We start from the raw sequence: 19670 nt of genomic DNA, 5'->3' as shown, positions 1-19670 counted from the left end.
TTTATATCTAGATTGGCTTGTAAAAGCCAAAAGAAAATAGGAAATTCAAAAGATATTGAAAAATTTATCTTCTAATTATCATTGTAGGATCTTTCACTGGGGTGGACATGTGGTTTATTTTTTTTATAACTAGTTTAAGAAAGGAATTATGACATGGCAAATTCTATACTAAGAACTCGGGCAAAATTTAGACCTGTTAGACTTAGACTTAATACATATTTATACTCTTCTGACCCAAGAATAGTATAAAATAGTTGTCTTTGTACATAGTGTTAACTCAGAAATTGAAAGTTTTCAAAAGTAATTCAGCAGTAAGTTTGTTATTTAAAGACATTTTCCCCTTCCATTTATCTTAACATAAAGGCAAATGATAAGCAGATGTAACATTGGATATCTCTTCAAGCCACCAACGGCTAAGAAATATCTATAGTCTGTACAGATTGATCCCAGTGAAATACCTTAGTTTGTTATGCTACATTTAACTTAAAAAGGAAACTGAACTATTAATATTTTAAAAGCACTTTTAATAATGGTTTGAAATAAATGGGATTTTCTTTTAAATTTTAGTCAAATAGAAAATTTAATTGACTACCCCAGCTCGCAGATATTCTGTTTAATCAAGGTTTTGCTTAATATTAAAATTCTTAAAAGTTAATAGGAAATTTAAATGAATACCTCAAGTTTCAGACATTTTGTTTAATCAGGGTTTTAAAGTTCTCAAATTAACCTGTAGCAAATCAAATACTATAACTTTATCTTCGATAGTATTGTAATATTAAATGTTATTTTGACATCTGCTCTTACCCTTCAGTGATGGCAGTGATAAAATACATATTGAAGAGCTAATGGGTTCTTGGTCAATTGGCAAAAATCTCTGTTAGAGATTGCAAAAATTAAACATGGTGCAAGTAGGCTTTAAAAACAATCTTTTAAAAATGTTTTATAAATACTTTTTTTACATCACTGTCAATTTCCAGTAACTCTTTCTCCTTTAGAATTTTACTTTCTAACAAGTTCAAACAAAACAAATCAATTCTTCAGCTTGTCTGAAAATGTTTGCCTCATTCCTCACCTGTTCTTCATTACTTCTGTGCCTAGAGGCCTGAGGCCTATATTATTCCCAATCCCACTGTAAACATTCTTGATCAATGTATTGAAGCAAGTTGCCTGCTCAAACTGACAAAATGAGGCAATTTTCCCTCAGTCTATTGAGTGCAAGTTTGTATTCCCTCTGCTTTTTAAAATAGGAAACAATTCTTTGTCACATTAGGATTTCTTAAGCATGTTTGGCTTTGTCACCTTAAAAGATTTAGTACCAAACAATGGTTTCCCATATTTTATAATATCTAGATAGTATTTTCCTCCAAAGAAACAGCATGTAAATTTATGTTAACAGAATTTTGCAAAAGAAAATTAATTCTCCCGGTAAAATAAACTTAAAAGAATTCTTACTTAGGTGACTATTGATAAGAGTCTTGAGGTATTCACTATGCTAAACATCTTTCAGATTTTTATGGTTTTAGCTCTTGACTTTGGACCTTAGAAAATCAATTACTTCTTTTTTGGAATCTTAAGGTAGTAAAAAATGTTTAATTTTTGTATTCACCCCAGTTTAAGAGAAATCTGAAATTAGAATAATTAACGATCAGTAGCTCATTGAACAGCTTTAAATGTTGTAATGGAATAGCTTATATTCTTAAATACAAAAAATTAATTTTTGCCTTTAAAAATAATTTGGGGGGGCAGCTAGGTGGTGCAGTGAATTAGAGCACCAGTCGTGAAGTCAGGAGGACCTGAATTCAAATATGGTCTCAGACATTTAATATTTCCTAGCTGTGTGACCCTAGGCAAATCACTTAACCCCAATTCCCTCAGCCAAAAAAAAAAAAGGTAATAATTGCAAAATTTTACAATGTTAGTTTCCATCTATGCTATTCTAACGACTGTCAATTTTTAAATTGCAAATTCTCCAAAGTTATAATCGCCCTATTATTTTGAAAATCATCAGATTTCATGTGCTAATGTCCACAATATTGGGCTGAATTATCCCTTTTTAGACAGCTCTAGAAATGGACTGATGATTATTTCTCATAGTTCATAAACAAAATCCTTTTAGATTCTGTATATCTATTGGGAAATACAAGGTGGTTATTAGAAAAGTTTTTTATTTAAATACTGTAAGTGTGTACTAAAATTAATTTACATGTTTTCAGTTAATACCATTCTTTTAACTGCATATGTGTCAATGCAGAGTACAGTTGTGTTCAGACTAAATATTTGGTCAGTTATTTTTGTGCATGTGGTAATATTAGGTTTACATCTGAAAGAGATTTTTACTGATGAGGAAAGAGACCCAAGTTTTGAACTTTAAAAGAGAAATTCTTTTTAAAAAATAAGTACAACTTTTTGCATCTATATTTGTCCTGGAGTCTGGGGAGAGGTGCAGAAAGATGGATATAAGTAAACATACACACATGTACCAATATATGTGTGTGTACACATAGGATCTTTTCACGAAGTAAGTATTCCATATTTTATAAATAAGTTTATTGTTTATTGACAGTTTTACTGTCCTTTTAAGCCAGCTGATTGTATATTACTAATAGGCAGCTTTCTATTTTTCCATTCATTAAGCATATCTGGCATAGTTTTGTGAAAGGTTTTGAACTTTGATTCACTCCACTACTAGGTCAGAAGATCTCAGGTCTATCTCTTAAACTGCATTCCTGTATTTCCAGCTAGAAAATGGGGGTGGTAATTTCCCTTTGAAGTTCTCACAAAGATGTGAAGATAAAAGGCACATGGGAAACAGTTTGAATTTCGTGCAATAGAGATTTCACAAAATAATAGCAATCCTCAGTGGAAGAAATAGGAGTCCTTTGAGGAAGAGTGAAATAGACTTGTTAACAATCTACTCCCTTCTCAATAAAAATAGTTCCTTTCCTTTCTAAAATTCACAAGTAGTGTTTTTGTTTTTGTTTTGTTTTTTACCTGGAGGAAGTCATCAATGATACTGTTTTAAGGCATACCAAATTGTAACACTGATTCCTACACCAATGAATTTGAACTTTGATCTTTTCCTCTAGGGCTATTGCAGATTTATTACAGGAAAGAATTTTTAGATTGGGAAGTGAAGCTTAGGTAAGATTAAATGCTTTATTTACTAAACATTTTAAAGTCAGCATAGGAGTTGTTAAATTTTTTGTATTTGTGCCTGGTAGAGTGGTTTGCATATAATAGATGCTTAATAAATGATTTGATTAAAAAATTACAGTCACTGGGATGTAGATTGGAAGATACTATTTCAACTCCCTTGTAAATAGTTAAGAATATTGAATCAAACTATATTGGATATTTGGTTCTTCAGAATTGAGGGGTTTAAACTATTAAGACCCCTGGTGTATTAAGATTTCAAGTTCAAATCTCTTAGGTATAGTGGGCTTAACAGATTTTTAGCTAGATTTATATATGATAATGGTCTCAAGTCAAAGTACTGACTTCACTGTCAATTATTTCCAAGTCATGGTTAAACTTATATGCTGTGTGTAAAGCATTGTAACTTGTGGGGTTGAGGGGAAAGGTCCAATACAAACCTGACTAAAACAATCTATTATATCCCTCGTGTAACTTAAAGCCTAGGTTGGAGAATATGTCTACTAGACTGTAGTATAATAGTCTCCATGTAAACTTGTTGGCTTTTCTTGCTACTATTCTACTTAAGAAACTGTTATAAAATGAATGTATTGGGAGCACCCCCTCCCCCCAAGATATCAATTCTTTACAGAAGAACTAATATACACATTTAAATGTTTTAAAGTTTTCACAAAACAGCTTTTTGCCACTCTTATCGTTGCTTTAACAAAGGAGGAAATCTAATATCCCATAGGAAGAAAGTTTATTATTTAAAAGACTGATATGATCTGACTTTGTGCTCATGTTTTTCAGGGTTATTAAATTTCCTCATTAATTTTCACACCCTGAACCCTATCACATTTGATGTATTAGGACTGGCTTTGAAAAGTATCAAATGAGGCATGTTAAAACAGTTGCTGTGAGCTGATTGTCTTTTAAAAGAACTGTAATGAAAGCCTCGGATATTGTAAGTTTAGCTGCAAAATTAGTTAATATTTTAGTGTTGGAAAGCTGAACTCTGAAGGTTCTGTCCCATTCTCTTGTATTTTTGGTTATGGTATTGCTTTCTTTTTCTCCAAGTTTCCATATTGTCTTAATTCTAAGGCAATCATTTCTAGCTGGAGAGGCTTCATTATGGAGGTTGGGCCTTGAAGAAGAAACTCAGCAGAGTTTAAGAAGACTTCAGGCATGAAGGATGGTGTGAACAAAACCAAAGAAATAAGAAGTCAGGAGGAGGTTGGCTGGTATAGAGGTTTGTATGCTGGAGGATACTATGAACTAATACTGGAAAGCTCATCTGACCATACATTTAGAGCTAGAAGGGACATCAGAAATCAAACCTATTTTTTGAAGAATAAACCCCTAGAGTTTGTGACTTCCCTAAGGTCAGATAATTAGTATGTACCAATCCCAGATGCTACGACCTGTTAATCCAATGATTTGGAATCCAGTGGCCCAAATTTTAATTTTACTTTTGCTACTTAATTAATGATATAACTTTGGATAAATAACTTCATTCCAGTTGTATTACAGATTTGTAGATAGAAACCAAAATTCTCTCAAAAGATTCTCCTAATCTTAAATATACTGTGATCTATGATTCTATATGTTGACAGACCTTAATACTTGACTAAGGAATTCATATTTTATTTGACCTTAAACTCTTAGTCTGTAACATTTTAAGTTTATAAAAATGCTTTTTTTTCACAATTGTTTGAAATTGGCATCCTCTTTTTATAGATGAGAAATCTAAGATCCAGATTATGACTTGCCCGACTGGGTTCACAGTAATGAGTAGATTCAGAGCAGGAGTTTGAAAATCAGAATTCTTGCCTCCTACTCCAGTGTTTTTCAGTGTATTGTGGTAGGTACGTTAGAATGATTTCACATGGTCAGGCCTGTGCATGGGAAAACTTGAGAAATTTGCATATACTTTGAGGAATAGCAAGTTACTCCTAATCAGTCCTAGTAGATGATGTTCACATTCAGAAACTTAGTAGTAACTGGTAATAGTGGCATGGGAGAAGGGGGAGAGAATCTATAAATTGGTTAAGAACCTGTGAAAATAAAAATTAAGATGCTCAAAGCTACTTTTGCCTGATACAGGTCTGGTTATTAACCCTAAAATTTATACCTTGACTATGCATTCATAAATAGATCATGTAAAGTGAAAATTTGTTTATCAAATTGTGCCTTCTTATAGCTTGTATTAAGTTTATGACTATACTTTGATACTTCAGTAATGAGATAAACCATGTAAGGAAAAAAACAGGATGATTGCAATACATGCCTAGCTCCTTAACAGAATGTCTTATTCTCATTCATGGTTCCTCTTGTTAATCTTCCACCTGAGGTCTGCTTGACCGCCTGGGGACATTTATCTACATTTCTAGATATTACATGAGTAATCAGGGAGCATATAAACTGTTCATCTGTCATCCTTCACTTTTGCCATTTGACCAGGTTACTTACCTTCCCAGATGTGCATCTATTATCTCATGTCACTTCTGGAATAGTTCTTTATAGTTAATAGCTCCAGCTACTAAGAAACATTTGCCTTTTGGGCGATAAACATCTTTAATTCTTCAGAAGTTGTGATGTTAAGAAGATAGACTTTGTTTCAGGGAAAAGTTCAGGTTATCTATTAGCACTGTGCAATTTCCCAAATGCAATGTGGCTTGCTTTCTGCTATCAGAATCTGGACTTATTTTATTGTCTACCTGCAGTGTCTGTTAAGGAATCCATTCTGATAAGATTGGTTCTGTAGACTATACATCCAACTAAATACTTGCAGGTTTTTTTGTTTTGTTTTTTTTTAAATTTTTTTCCTGGATTTTTCAACTATGTTGGGCCCTTAACATCTATAAGGAATCTTCTTTACTTGGCCTCTGTTCTGTACTTTCTCCATGACAATGTTAAAAATATATATATTTCCCTGACTCTTGTTGGAGCAAAGCCTTTAAAACAAAACTTTCCTCTGCTGAATCAAATGCTTTATAAACAATAAGCACAATTGTATATTACATTCCTCTCTACCTTTAAATTGTGTGATTGTAAAGATGTGGCCGGCTAAAGATTGTTGATGCAAGAGTGTGCCTGTTGGAATACCCTCGTTCTTCTATGTAACTGCTCCTAAATATTTTGTAAAGATTGCAGAGTAGGCCATAGGTCAGTAGAAATTATCTTTTTCATTATCCTTTTTTCAGTAGTAATAATATTTAGGATTTCCCCGCGCCCCCCCCCCCCAACTTTTGCCATCTTTCTCTGAATTATCTTGAGAATCAGCCCCAAAATGCTCTTAAAATTATATCTTTCCCAAAACCTGAGGTCCAATTACAGCTGCTCTTTCCATCTTTATTTTCCTTGGTGCCATATTTACTTCCTCATATTGCACATCATATACCTTTCTCTCTGTTAGTGTCCAAGCATAGGGTCTTCACTCACATTGATTAAAAGAATAGATTGCTTTAGAAATATTAACATTTTTGTTTGTTTGTTTATTGTGTCTTTTTCTCTCATGTACTCAGAATGACTTTATAGGTCATCAAACTATAATTTGCTTTTTTACCCCTTTTCACTTTAGTAAGCTAATACTGTTGATGATCATATTCCATGAGATTCTATAGATGGATTGTTTTTCTAAATTGCTGTTGCTTCGGCCTACTGTCTCTTTATACTTGGGAAAGAGAACAAGCATTTGTTGGCGGAGGCTGCTTCTGCTTCTAGGCTTTTGTGGCAACTGGTTCACAGAAGTTACACTTCCTTAAAAAATGCTGATGATCATCTTAATGGCTTTTCCCCATTTGAGGGGCATTGAAAACTGTTTAGGTCAGGCAAGAGCCAATTTAAATTTAATCCTTTATGTTCTTATCATTGGGAGTTGATTTTTACATTTATTCTAACAGTTGATAATCACCCTCCACATAGATAGCAATTTTGGAAGCCACCCACGCTGGGAAGTCATCATTTCCCAAGAGAGAGTTTCCTCTCTGGTGGTATTATTTGGCTTTTGCTACAGTCAGTGCCGCCTCCCAGCTTTCGAAGAAAATATTCATGATATGTAGGCATGAGACTTATATATCCCTTACAAATCTTTGATCTTTTCTGTTTTCATAATCCTTGTGCCATGTGTTCCTACTTATAGGGGCAGCCTCCCTATAAGATGGTTATCTTTCCATTGAAATCTCCTGATGCTAAATTACATATTTATCTAATTTAGAGGGTATTAAGTTTTTCATAGAATTTCTCTTCTAATCTTCTGCAATAAGTGCTGATCTATTATAAAGCTGCAGTTATCAGTGTAGTATGAGATGACCAAATGTCCTATGAAATGATGTTTGGATACAACAACTACATCTCCCAGTTCCTTTATTTGTTTTTCCAAGGAGAATCTGGAAATTCCCTTAGCCATTAGTCACGGCTGCCTTTTGTTTTCTGGATAACTTGTAGAGTCAGTGACTGATTCATTTTCTCTCCCAGCTCCTCATCCCCTTCATACACAAGGCCATGGTGCCTCACAATGGAGCCCCTCTCTCTGTAAGAGACTCCAGGTCCAGCTCTAGAAAGGAGGTAAACTTTTTGAGCCACGAGGAAGAAAGCCCTGACCTTTGGGAGTTAAACTATGTCAAGGAATAACCTTGAGAGCCTGGTCAAGCAGCCTGCCCAGTTTACCCAGCAGGAGTAGCATGAAGATATGAACAGAGAGAGGACATTGAGCTGGGACTTGTGAAAGCCACCTGCATTGTACCTATATAATAAAAACGACTGACCAAAGTTAATTTACAAATTGAGTTATACCAATCAAAGGATTGGTGTAACAGAGCTAGACAAAATGATGACTTAGAGAAACAAAAAAGTCTAGACTATAAAGGGAAATAGTTTTTTAAAATGGGAATATAGGGAAAATAGCTCTTCCAGATCTTAAATAATTGGTGTGAAGTAATGGAACAGAGTAGAATCAGAGATGATTTAACTTGATTGCTTGCGCTATAGTAGAATCGAAATTATAAACTACTTGGGGAAAGATTCTTTTGGATGGGAATTACTGAGAAAATTGGAAAGCAGGTTGGAAAAAAAGTTTAGATCAGCAATGAATATTCTGTACCACAATAAATACATAATTAACACAACAAATAGAAAGTGTTACATCATAAAATAGAAAAAATTATCTTTAAAAGAATATATACTTGGCATTGGTTTTAAAAGTTGCTAACTTTTTACATAATTTTCATTTGTTTTCATATTTTTTCCAGAGGTCTCTGAGATTTTATTTGAATCTAGGTATTCCTGACTCCAGGCCCAGAGCTCTACCAGCCATCAGCTGCTTCTAGGTAAAGCAGTATTGGGTTGAAGTGGGGAGTCTGGTGTAGGTGGAAGCAGCAGGAGAACATCAATGGTACTCCAACTCCATTTTCCTATATGTTGGTCATATATGAAGCTTGCCAGGAGAAGAGGAAAATGCCATTACATCTTGTTCCCTTTTGTCAGTTGCCTAAGCTTGTCTCCCTATGGTTATTTTTCTTGTCACCTCCAGCTTGCTAGCTACACATATCTCTCCAGCCCTTCCAGGTCCATGCTGAGGCTGACCCCTAACGGATTTCTATAACATACCTAAATTCATTCATCTATATTTAAACTATTTCATCATGCCCTCCCTATCCCAGTGACACTTGAAAATAAACCTATCAGTAGGGATTCATGTTAAAGTTTAAGCTCTGTGGACCTATATAGTTCCTTCAACATGTCGTCATCTGGGGGACTTGAAAAGTACAAGGTGTAAGAAGAGTGGGATAAGTCAGGAGGTATCCTACAGTTTCACCTGCAAGAAGCAAGAATTTGAAGTGGAACTGTACCACTTCTGTTGAGGTTTATTTTCCCTCTCCTTTTAATCTTTATTAATATAATTTATAATTGTTTTCCCTTTAGAGCCTGCACCTGTTCTTGGTTGCACACTTCACCTAAATATCTGATTTGGCCTGGAGCCAATCAATAAGCTTTTATTAAGTGCCTACTATGTTGGGCACATAATAGTTCAGAAAAATTTGAGTTCAAATTCAATCTCAGACGTTAGATGTGTGACCCTGGACAAGTTTGCCTCAGTTTATGCTTCTATAAAATGGGGATAGTAATATTTTCCTCACTGGGTTGTTGTGAGGATCAAATTAAGTAATAGTTATAAAGTGCTTAGCACAGTGCCTGGCACATAAGTGCTATGTAAATGTGAGTTATTATTACATTATCAGCTTCCTTTTCCTTACCCTAAGAAAGTGGATGAAATATATTGGGGATGAGGAGAGATTATCCATGATAACCACTCTGATTTCTATAGGGCTTTAAATTTTATAAATTTACCTCAATCAATCTTGTCAAAAAATATTTATTAAATACCTTCTATATGGCAGATACTGTGCCTGTCAGGTCATGGGCATGGAGATTACGGAGAAGGGGGGCAGTGGAATATAGATGGGGAAGTAAACAGTTACTGTCCTCAAGGAACTTACACTGAGAAAACATGAACAGAAAGAAATTATGAAATATGTGGATAATAGATTCTAGGCAGGGGAAACCCTAAGCAGCTAGGTTGGGATGCTCAGGAAAAGTATAGAACATGACCTGTCAGCTAACTCTTGAAGTTAATGATGCTTTGGGAAAATGTGTGTGTGTGTGTGTGTGTGTGATTGAGATCATACTTACTCTTTCTTCTTGGGTTCTAAACATATTCCTACAAATTAAAAAAAAAAATAAAGGACTTAATATGGAAATTCAAAAACATCAGGAAACATCTATTCAAAAGATCTCATTCTTACTGGTAGAGTTTGGCCATCCTCCTTTTCTCTGAAATCACTTCTTAGTGACAAGACTTTAAAAATACTGAACTATTTCAAAGGTGGAGAACTGAAACTATACATTGGTACAGAGAACTCTAAACGACCTCTACTAATATAGGTTAGCTTCTTCTCTGAAACTTAGAGGCTTGTGGAAATCACCTACAAAACTGACTTGCTCAGGATCATATTGCCCTGTGGGTCAGATATGTGTTACAGGAAGTAGTAGAACCCAATTTTCACCAAGTCATATTACCTCATCTTCAAAACCATACCTGAAATGTCTACTTGAGCCCTAAGCTTAATCACAGGAATAAAATGGGCATCACCACGTGACTACAGGGTCCCTGGTCTGCTTGGTTCCACTGGCAATTTCTGTGTGTACCTGGAGATTGCTTCCTCCCATGATCTCATCCTTTGAGGCCAGAGAGACCGTAATAAAATGTTAAGAATGTTGGACTGGAAATCAGGATCTGGGTTTGTATTCTAATTCTGTCACTTATTTGTGGGGCATTGGGCAAAAATATTTAACTTTCTGAGCCTTGGTTCTTTATAAAATGAAAGGATTGGCTGTTTCTTGACTGTTTTTCAGTACTAAATTTAGGATTTTACCTTAAAGATATATTGAAATGTTAGCTCATCATTTCATGTCACTCTGATCCTTAATAACTGATGGTGTTCAGCAATTTCAAATTTGCCAAGTGCTTACAAATAGATAACTTCCTTTGAACTCAACAAGAACTTGCCTGTGAGGTAAGTACTTAGCCAGCTATTTTTATCCCCATTTAAAAGATAATTTTTGCGGCTAAATCTCTGCTTGGAAGGATCCTGAGCAAAAAAAGGCAGACATGGTACTCCAATGAGGACTATATTGATTCTTCTGGAGGGAGTTGGAATTAGATATGATGAAATTTTCAAGGATCCAGCTAATTGATCAAATGAAAATGAATTTAAAAAAAAAAATTAAGTGCCAGTCAATCTGAAAGTCTTTCCCCCTTTAAGGTAATGATAAAACTGACAAACTGAAGTTAGTTCATCAATTGATAAAAATATTAAACAATATGTACCATTTTAAACTCTGGGGATACAAATGTAAATAAAAACAAAAGCAGTCCCTGCCCTTAAGGAGCTTACAATCTAATTGGGAGAACAGCTAATGTATGAATGAAAATGAATTTTTAAAAAATGTAAGTCACCCTTTAAGGGAAAAATAATACTGAAAAATAGACGTGTTAATTTATCACTTGATAAATATTAAACAACTAATATGTACCATACTAGACTAGACTGGGGATACAAATATAAATAAAAATAAAGGCAGCCCCTACTCTCAAGGAGCTTACAATCTAATTGGGAAAAGACTACACACAAAATAGCTGAAAAGGAGAGTGGAAGAAGGGCTCTGATGCTGGGGCATACTTGGAGATTTTGAAAAAAGTCCAAAAACAGCAAAGCTAGTGGGGAATAAACTTCTGAGCTCCCTTCTAAATGGAGTCCTGGAGCCCTGCTCCCCAGTCACAAGGTCAGAAGATATTGGTGAGATGATAACGGGCAGATTCAAATCTTGAAACATAAAACTTTCTTCCAGTGATGAGTTTTTTTGGGGAAGGAAGGCACCATGGGTTGGTCCCAAGAAATCCAGAAGTGGTACTCATCCATTAGGTTTCAGCTGTGTCCATTCTTCACGACTGTATTTCAGGGTTTTTTGGCATAGATACTGGAGGAGGTTGCTGTGTCCTTTTCCAGCTCATTTTTACAGATGAAGGAACTGAGGCAAAGTGAAGTATCTTCCCCAAAGTCATACTAGTTAGTGTCTGAGGCCAGATTTGAACTCGGGAAGATGTCTCCCTGACTGCAGGCTCACACCCTAACCAAGTGCTCTAAAGAGCAGTATAGTTGTTGGGAAGTGATTGTTCTTCCTTCTTAAAGAGGACTAATGACCTGGGAAATAGAAATGTTCTGAGAACGGAACTGTTTTGAAATTATAGAAGTTTCCAAGTGGAGATTGTACCTTGGCATCCCCCAAATGTCAAAATACTGAGACACTCAGGTAGGGTTGTGCTATTTAATAATGGACTCTCCAAAAAGATTAAAAAAAAAATAGAACATACTTGTTTCAATCTCATTATTAACATTTTCTCTATCACTCAAGTCTAAATGATAAAAACTCCCAATATCACACTTTGATTTGAAGCATTTGCTGGTATCAGAGGTGCAAATAAATGCTCATCCTGAAAATTGAACAATCAAACCTTAGAGCTAGTAGGGGCTGCACCTTTGTTATATGATGATATCCTACATTCACAGAGCTAGAATGGACCTGATATCGTCAGTGATGTCACCACTCAGTACATGGTGACTGGGTTTGTAGCTTCCTAGTCTTGATTGCAGGAAACCTAGAGACAGAAATGATGAAAGGGATATTGTGAAAGGCATTTACCACCTAGTTATGATCACAGGAGTACTGATCCTGAGAGGAATCAGCAGCATCATGATGCCTTAGCCCACCCATTAACACTCCTGCTGCTAATAATAGCCTGCCAGACCATTCCTGGCATCTTGAGAAAAAAATGCAAGACAACTGACAGGTAGAAAACCACACCACATTAGATAAGGGAAATTAGAGAGTTCCTAGTCTATGAAATAGTACTGGTAAGTAGCCAGGTCCTGCTTGATTATGACCCAGAAAGCTTTCTCAAGATTATGAATCTTTATGACTTCCTACTCAATGGGGACCAGGAACAGATCATAATTACATTCAGTAAGCATTTATAAAGTGTCTAGTATTTGTCAGATACTTTGCTAGGTGCTGGAGATAAAAAGACAGAAGGAAAACAGTTCTGGGGTTCGTTTCACCCTATCACATTTCCTCTACTGAATGAGCTATAAAGTTTACCACCTGCTTTGCTATTGTTTTCATGCCAAATGTACCCCATTACATTTGTTAGCCTTTTTTTTTTTTTTTTTTGGTGGTTTAAAAATTTTAATTAAAGCTTTTTATTTTCAAAACATACACGTGGATAATTTTTCAACATTGACCTTTGCAAAACCTTGTGTTCCAAATTTTCCCCCTCTTTCCCTCACCCTCTCCCCTAGATAGTAAGTAATCCAATATATATTAAACATGTTAAAAATAATATGTTGAATCCAATATATGGTTACATATTTATACAATTATCTTGTTGCACAAGAAAAATCAGATTAAAAAGGAAAGAATGAGAAAGAAAACAAAAAGCAAGCGAACAACAACAAAAAAAAGTGAATATGCTATATTGTCATCCACCCTCAGTTCCCACAATCCTCTCTCTGGGTATAGATGGCTCTCTCCATCACAAGACCATTGGAACTGGCATCAATTATCTCATTATTGGAAAATCACATTCATCAGAATTGATTGTCATATAATATTGTTATTGCTGTGTATAATGATCTCCTGGTTCTGCTCATTTCATTAGCATCAGTTCATGTAAGATTCTCCAGTCTTCTCTGAAATTATCTTGATCCTTTCTTATAGAACACTAATATTCCATTATAGTTTTCCTAATATTGAACCAGCTCTGCATTCCTGGTATAAATCCTATTTGGTCATGGTGTATTATCCTGGGATGACTTGCTGTAATCTCTTTGCTAATATTATATTTAAGATTTTTGCATCAATATTCATTAGGGAAATTGGATTATAATTTTCTTTCTCTGTCTTGATCCTACCTGGTTTAGGTATCAGCACCATATCATAGAAGAAATTTGGTGGGATTCCTTTCTCTTTTTTTTTAAAATGGTTTGCATAGTATTGGAATTAATTGTTCTTTAAATGTTTGGTAGAATTCACATATAAATACATCTGGCCCTGGAGATTTTTTCTTTGGGAGTTGATTAATAGCTTGTTCTATTTCTTTTTTTTTCTAGAATGGGACTATTTAAATAATTTATTTCCTCTTCTGTTACCTAGACAATTTTCCCATCTACTTCTATTCTTCCATTAGCCTCTACCTTTTCTTTCTCCTTTCCCCTCCTACTTCCCTATAGAGTGTGGCAAACTTCTCTGTGAAGCTAAATGTGTCTAATATTCTTTTTGAGCCAGATGAGCTCTGATGAGAGTAAAATTCACACAATGCTTATCCTCTCCCCTTCTTTCCCTCACTTGTAATAGGTCCTTTTTAGTCTCTTCATAAGATGTAACTTACCCCATTTTAAGTCAATCTTCCTCTTCTTCCAGTAGAATCATTTTCTCTTCTAGTTTCTTTTTTAAGTCATCACAATAAATCAAATCATACCTGTCCCTCTAAGTATACCCATGACAGAGATACAGATCTCAAGAGTTAAACATATCATCTTTCCATATAGGTATATAAGCTTTTTACCTTTTAAAAGAAAGTTTTTTTTCCTTTTCCTTTTATCTTTTTATGCTTCTCTTGAGTTCATTTGAAGATCAAATTTTCTATTCAGCTCTAGTCTTTTCATCAGAAATAAATGAAATTCACCTATTTCATTGAATGTCCATTTTCTTCCTGAAAGATAATACTCAGTTTTGCTGGATATTTGATGCTAGGCTGCAATCTAAGTTCCTTTGCTATTTGGAATATCAGATTCCATGCCCTTTCATCCTTTAAAGTGGAAGCTGCTAGGTCCTAGTAATCTTGATTGTGGCTCCTCAATTATTTGAATTGTTTCCTTCTGGCTGCTTGCAATATTTTCTTTTTGATTTGATGATTCTGAAATTTTGCTATAATGTTCCTTGGAGTTTTCATTTTAGGATCTCTTTCAGGAGGTGATTGATGATTTCAGGAGGTTCCTTCCTTCCTCCCTTCCTCCCTTCCTCCCTTCCTCCCTCCCTCCCTTCCTCCCTCCCTCCCTCCCTCCCTCTCTCCCTCTCCCCCTTCCTCCCTCTCTCCCCTTCCTCCCTCTCTCCCTTCCTCCCTCTCTCCCTCTCCCTCTCTCCCTCTCTCCCTCTCTCCCTCTCTCCCTCTCTCTCTCTCCCTCTCTCCCTCTCTCCTCTCTCCCTCTCTCCCTCTCCCTCTCTCCCTCTCTCCCTCCCTCCAAGGCAATTAGGAATTAAATGGGTTACCCAGGGTCACACAGCCAGAAAGTGTTAAGAGAGCAGATTTGAACTGAGGTCCTTCTGACTTCAGGGCTAGTGCTCTACTCACCTAGCTGCCCCTTGATGAATTTAACCTCTGGTTCTAGGACATCAGTACAGTGTTCCTTGATAATTTCCTGAAAGATGATGTCTAAGCTCTATTTTTTTTTTTTTCATCATGGTTTTCAGGAAATCCAATACTTCTTAGATTGTCTCTTCTAGATCTATTTTCCAGGTCAGTTGTTTTCCCAATGAGGTATTTTACATTTTCTTCTGTTTTTTTCTTTTCTTTCTTTTCTTTAATTTTTTTTTTTTTGATTTTGTTTGACTGATTTCTCTCTCTCTCTCTCTCTCTCTCTCTCTCTCTCTCTCTTCTGTTTTTTTTTTTTTTTTTTGGTTTTTTTTTTTTTTTTTGGCTGAGGCAATTGGGGTTAAGTAATTGCCCAGGGTCACACAGCTAGGAAGTGTTAAGTGTTTGAAACAGATTTGAACTCGGGTCCTCCTGACTTAAGGGCAGGTGCTCTATCTACTGTTCCACCTAGATGCCCCCTGATTGACTAATTGTTGAAATCTCATTGAGTCATTCACTTCCATTTGTTCAATTCTAATTTTTAGTGAATTAATTTCTTCAATTAGCCTTTTTATCTTCTTTTGCATTTGGCCAATTGAACTTTTAAATGAGATATTTTGTTCATTGCATTTTTTCCCATTTCACAAATTCTGTTTTACAGTGATTTGGTTTGTTTTTCATATCTATTTTGTAGGAGTTATGTGCCTTTTCCATTTCATCAAATATATTTTTAAGGAGTTTTTTTCAGATAATTTTTGTTTTTCCTTTTTTATACTTTTTTGCCAAATTCTCATTTCTTTTCCCCATTTTCTTCTAACTCTCTTTTAAGATTTTTTTTTGAATTCTTCCAAGAGAGGTTTGTGGAATGGGAAGCAAGTCATATCTCTTTTAGGGCTTCTTCTGGAGATGATTTGCCTTTAGGATCCTCAGAGTTTGAGGTTGTTTCTTCTCTTTCTCCATAAAAACTAACTATGGTCAGAGATCTTTTTGCTTTTTTGCTCAATTTTTTAAAGATTGAGTCTACTCTCAAAGGTGGGACAACCACTTTAAGTTGCCCTTAGGCCAGTGCTTGCTTCTGGTGCTGGATAGATATGGCCCGGTCCCATGTTTTTCTGGGGTTCAGAGACTCACTATTTGCCTTTTGTATTTGCTTTGGGTGAATTACAGCTAATCTGTTGATTTACTGGCTTATCATTAGGACAGAGTAGCCTAAGAGTTAAGCTGGACTCTGCAAAGCCCTGGTTCCCTGCCCTGGGCTCCCTGTTCTGCAATTAGCCTCAGCAACCTCTCCCTCTGCCGGATTGAAACAGACATCTTCTGAAATTCTTCCAAAGTATCTTCTTCTGGAAATTTCTTGTGCTCCAAATATTTGTGGGTTGTTACTCCAAAACCAGTTCAGAGTCTTGATCTGAGGGACACTGGGAAGAATTTAGATAAAGGCCTGTCTACTCTCTGCCATCTTGGCTCCACCCCTTTGTTAGTCTTTTAATGTTCTAGTTTAATTAATGTTAGTGTTCTAGTTCCAAGTTTTGACAGAATACTTTTTAAAAAATCATATATCAAGCTTTGCAATACTGCTGCTCTATAGGGCATTAGGGATACATATGGATAGAATCAAGGAATTGGTCCCATAAAATCATCAATCATAACGTGTAGTCAGGTTGTGGTTCCCTAGAGATTTAGGGTGGTGATATCCTGAGCTGGGATTGTGATGAACATGCCATGGAGTCTGGGTATACCATTGACATAGACTGATGTCTTGGCAGAGAATTCAATCCATTTGTGCCCTTGCAATACTCCTACCAGAGGCCAAGTATGGTGACTGCCCCTCTAGAGGAGGATTTAATATTATGTGATAAGATAATTAATGTGAGAGAGGGACGCTGTGAGAAACTGAGAATTAAATGACTTCCATGTCTTAGAATTTAGGCTTCTCAATATAGATAACTGCGAGAATATTGAGAGGGGAAGCAAGTTGCAGCACAAGACTGTCAGTTATTCATTCAGTAATTGTGATGTTGTGGGACAATGAATGAATGAAGCTGCAGTCCACCTAAGCACTTATGTATTTACTAATATTCTAAGGGTGCTCATTTGGTCTTCAACAAATGCTAGAAGTCATATCTTTTAACCTGTGTGAATTTATAGAGGTCTGCATGTACTGAATTAGAATTTATTTTTCAATAATAGTGTACTGAGGATAATTTTCAGGGATTACAAGTATCTTTTCCCCCTTGCTTCCTATCTCCTTTGGGAGCTTAACTTTTTCATCTTCCCCTATCCTCCTTTCTTATCCACTGACTCCTTTGTTACTACATACAAACATACCTGGGTCATCTCTATTCTTAAAAAATCCTTTATTTGACCCTGTTAAAGCTCTTAGCTGTTATACTATGTTGATCTCTCTTCTCTCTTATAGTCAAAATTTTTAAGGAGATTTTTTTTTGCTTCTGTTTTCTCACTTCTCACTCTTTACTCTTTGCAAAATGGTTTCAGAGTTCCCCTTTCCCCTTTCACTTGACTAAAATGATTTTTTCTAAGATTACCAACAGTCTTTTACATTTGGATTCTGATGGCCTCTCCCTGGTCCTCATCCTTCTAGAGCTGCTTTCAGATTCTGATAACACTGTTGACAACCCTGGATGCTCTCTTGTTCTTTGGCTTACATGACAACTTTTCTGACTTTCTTCTTATTTCCTTTGCTGGATCACCATTCATCTCTATCCACCCTGTTTACAGCCAAGGATGACACACTCTTCTCTCTTTACACTTCCTTGATATGATCTCATCATTTCTAGTGGGTTCAGTTATTATTGCTGTACAGATGACTCCCAATTCTATTTATCCTCCCCTAATCTTTACCCTGGATCTCAATCCTGTATTACCAACTCTAGGGCATCTCTACCTGCATAAGCTAACTCAAATTCAACATGTCTAAGTTGGTAAACTTATTATTTTCTTCTCCAAAGCAAAACTTTTCTTTAGATGTCCTTTTTTTCTGTTATTGTTCCACTGTTATTTCATTTGCCTAAATTTGCCTCAAGGTATTGAATCCATGAGAGTGACTTCTTGACTTGTGGCACTGGTATCAGGCAATGCAGCCCTGTTACAGAGGGCAGTCACTGGCTCTCACAGCGAGTCACAGATAAACCCCAATATAGGACAATGACAATGATCAGCTCTGGCAGTGAAGGGCAATGGGTCATGGAGACAAGTACCACTCAGGCTTATGGCAACACATAGCCTGGGCAGAAGGGGCAGGAGATAGAATTTTATCTGAGAAGTGAAGAAGAGATAGAATTTTATCTGAGAAAGGGAGCAAGGAGGTAGAGATGTAACAGAGTTTTCCAGACACAGGTAGTTGATGTTGTTCACTGAACAGTCTTTGGTAGTCTTGAACAAGTCACTATGGTGGTTAGTTTCCTTACCTGTAATAAATGAGGAAAGCAGTGCTACCCACTACCCGACTGAGGCAAAGGACTGAGGCTGCAGAATGAGACTGGATTATGGCCAATTATGACTCGATTGTGGCTGATGGGGAAATTTGATTTTTCTTGACCATGCATGTCTGTTACAAGAATTCTACTTTTCTTTTTAAACAATAGGCAGGGAAGTAGAAGGAAAAGAAATAGATTTCTGTATATTGAAAATAATTTAAATTTTAAAAATGACTTGTAAATAGGCCACTATTATTTAGAGTCAACAAAAGGTTTGGTAGTTCTTGGACTTTGTGTGTTTCTCTAGCTATTCATTGGACTTGATAGCATATACCCTTCTTGCCTTGTGTTAATCTTGTTGGTTAAAAAGGGACTGCAAAAGTTTTTTTTTTTTTTTTTGTATCTCAACCCTTTTATATATTTAACAGTAGTTGGGGGTATAATTGGACACAAACCGCGGAAATATATTGCCAACAAATAACTGGAAGATGAGACAGAAACCAGTATTTTAAACTGTTGCATCTTCAAAGAAAAAAAAAAAGAGAACTGGCTTAGAAGAAGTAAGAGGAACAGACAGTGCTGGAAAGACTTAAAAGACTCTCATAGTTTGGTTGAAGGCCAAAGGAGCCTCTAATTTTGTGTGTGTTTATGGGAACTGAATTTCTCAGGCCAATAATGGGTTCAGTGGGAGGTTGGGATGCTAAGAATTTTTTCTGGGTGCCTTCTCTCCCCAGGTGAAGATTTGGGGGAGTGCTGTAACCCATCACTCCTCCCTGATATTGGTTTTTGATTGTTGAAATCTCTGCAAGATATTTTGGGGTTTACAGGCTAGATTTCTTTCTTTCAAAAGGACCATGCCTTAAACCCAAATTAATTCCAATCCCAGCTTCACTTGATTTTGATTGGGGCCCTGATTACTCAGGGTGTAAATAGCAAGTATTTCTATTTTGGTCAGAAACTGAGGTACTTCCCCTCTCTGACTGATTTTTTTTTTCTTGTCAAGGTAAAAGAAGTCATTCTCTGCCTTAGTTTTTACCTAGCTTTAATCACGGAGACCTGTTAAAGATCTTAGCTTAAAAGGCCAAAGTCTCCCATTGCATCTAGGGCCATCTTCAGTTATCCTGATCTTT

Source organism: Sarcophilus harrisii, chromosome 5, assembly GCF_902635505.1.
Source record: "Sarcophilus harrisii chromosome 5, mSarHar1.11, whole genome shotgun sequence".
In the NCBI taxonomy this organism is placed as follows: domain Eukaryota; kingdom Metazoa; phylum Chordata; class Mammalia; order Dasyuromorphia; family Dasyuridae; genus Sarcophilus; species Sarcophilus harrisii.
This window is presented reverse-complemented; position numbering follows the sequence as displayed.